At 44.4% G+C, this 2,198-nt stretch overlaps 1 non-coding gene across 1 annotated transcript; it reads right to left on the bottom strand.

Moving 5' to 3' along the window:
- Positions 1-734: 734 nt before the first annotated feature.
- On the bottom strand, positions 735-841 carry LOC123637553. The gene has a single exon (XR_006734922.1). It is a non-coding gene; the product is annotated as a U6 spliceosomal RNA (small nuclear RNA).
- Positions 842-2,198: the final 1,357 nt, after the last annotated feature.

Genomic DNA, 2,198 nt, shown 5'->3' with positions numbered 1-2,198 from the left:
TTGCTAACCCACAAAATCATTGATCAATTAATAATTACTGTTTAAAGCTCCTGCATGTTAAGGTAATTTGTTATACAGCAAAAGCTAATTGATAGACTTGTCCTACTCCCCAAAGAGAAACAACCAAGGATCATATCCAGCTACTATATTCAGTGGAGTCCAGGATGTCTAAGTGATCTCAATTCTTACCCAAAAGTTTAAGATATAGTTCATCATCATCACACAGCAAACCCATATATTAAATGATAAATTCAATCGTCTTCAAAACACTTGACAAACAAGGCTGGAGGAAAAAACAGGATAACAAAAGGTCCTTTTCAGAAAAGAGAAAGAGAAAAGCAAAATATCGTGTGTAATGACATTTGTCATTATTTTTGGTTGCCCAGCATTAGAACTCCTTTTAATATCTGAGGAGTCCTTCACCTTTGCAAAGCAGAGCCTGTATCCCACTGTAACAGCCAAACATTCCCCAGACTCCCTTGCAGCTTGGGTGTGGGCGCACGGTCTAGGTCCACCAAGCAAGTGTATTTACATTTTGAATCAGAAAATTGTAATGTAAAGAAGCAGGCCCTCCAACACCCATTTGGCTAGTGAGTGGTGGCAGGGCTGGCAGTTCTCGGGACAGTGTCTAGTGCCAGCATCAGTGGTCTTGGCAATGCAAGCCTCAGGGATGCTCCCAGTGTCTTCACCACTGAAGTCTTTTTTTCTTTTTTTAAAATTTTTATTTATTTATTTATTTTATGGAACACTTCATGAATTTACATGTCATCCTTGTGCAGGGGCCATGCTAATCTTCTCTGTATCTTTCCAATTTTAGCATAAGTGCTGCTGAAGCGAGCGCGACACATAAGTCTTATGTGCAGTGTGAGAGCCTGACCACAGCCTGGGGCAGTAAGAAGCAGCTGGGGTAAGTGGGAGCCAGTGCATACTCAACAGAGCTCAGAGAGACAGCAGCAGGGGTGGCTGGCTGGTTATCAGGACCAATGTGGAGGTGACAAGAAAGGCAGGCAAGGAGCCTTGGGTATATAAGATGTAAATGTAGGATACCTCTCCAACCCCACACTTGGGAACCAGGGTGTCCATCTCAGCATGGCACACGGTGCTCAGCTGCGCCAGGAGGCCACAGGCCAGAGAAAAAGTAGGCACTTTGTCTGGCACTGGTTCTGGCACCTTGTCTGGCACCTTACTGACTCAGATCTGTGTCTATGCGGGGACCCATGTGCCCAGCATAACTCAGCCACATTCCAAAAAGGAGAAGTTTTAGTGCAAACTCGTAGTACTTACTTTCTAAGCCCGTTGTTGTAGAACCAATTGTAGAGGGTTCTGTACTTAAAATGTAAACTCCAAGCAATTGCAGATGGAAAGGCAGAATTCTTTGTACTGGGCATATTAGCAAGGATACCAAGACGTGTTCATGGCTGGATGTGGTGGCTCACGCCTGTAATCCTAGCAGTCTGGGAGGCCAACGCAGGAGGATCACTTGAGCTCGGGAGTTCAAGACCAGCCTGAGCAAGAGTGAGACTCCATCTCTACTAAAAATAGAAAAATTAGCTGAACATGGTGGCCTGTGCCTGTAATTCCAGCTACTCAGGAGGCTGAGGCAAGAGGATTGTTTGAGCCCAGGAGTTTGAGGTTGCTGTGAGCTAGGCTGATGCCACGGCACTCTAGCCCAGATGACAAAGCAGGACTCCATCTCAAAAAAAAAAAAAAAAAAAATACATGTTCATTCCGGGTCTGACAGCATGGGATGAGGAACACAAGTGAGAAATGATTGGAATTAAGGATGAAAAAGATAGAGACAGGCTCAGGACAGAAATGTTTTTCATCAGGCACACCTGGATAAGGGTTTCACAAGTTCCATAGTGTGAAGAGATCGGATTTACTGCCAGAATAACACTCCACAAAAGAGCTACAGTGAAACTCTCTGTGATATCGGAAATGTTCTGTACCTGTGCTGTCTAAAACAGTGGCAGTAGCTACTTGTGGCTATTGAGCACTGGAAATGTGGCCAGTACAGCTGATTTTGAATTTTAGTTAATGAAAATATTTATTAGCCAATGGGCGCATGTGGCTAGGGACTGCCACACTGGACAGCGCAGCTGTATGGAATGTGGTCGCTGCTTAATTGGCTGCTGGTATCCTGTCACAGAGCTGGCGCTAGTTTTCAACTGTCTCAAGTAACCGAAAAATTATTTTTT

Source organism: Lemur catta, chromosome 4, assembly GCF_020740605.2.
Source record: "Lemur catta isolate mLemCat1 chromosome 4, mLemCat1.pri, whole genome shotgun sequence".
NCBI classification, from domain to species: Eukaryota; Metazoa; Chordata; class Mammalia; order Primates; family Lemuridae; genus Lemur; species Lemur catta.
The sequence above is the reverse complement of the archived record's forward strand: the minus strand, read 5'-3'. Positions and strand labels throughout refer to the sequence as shown.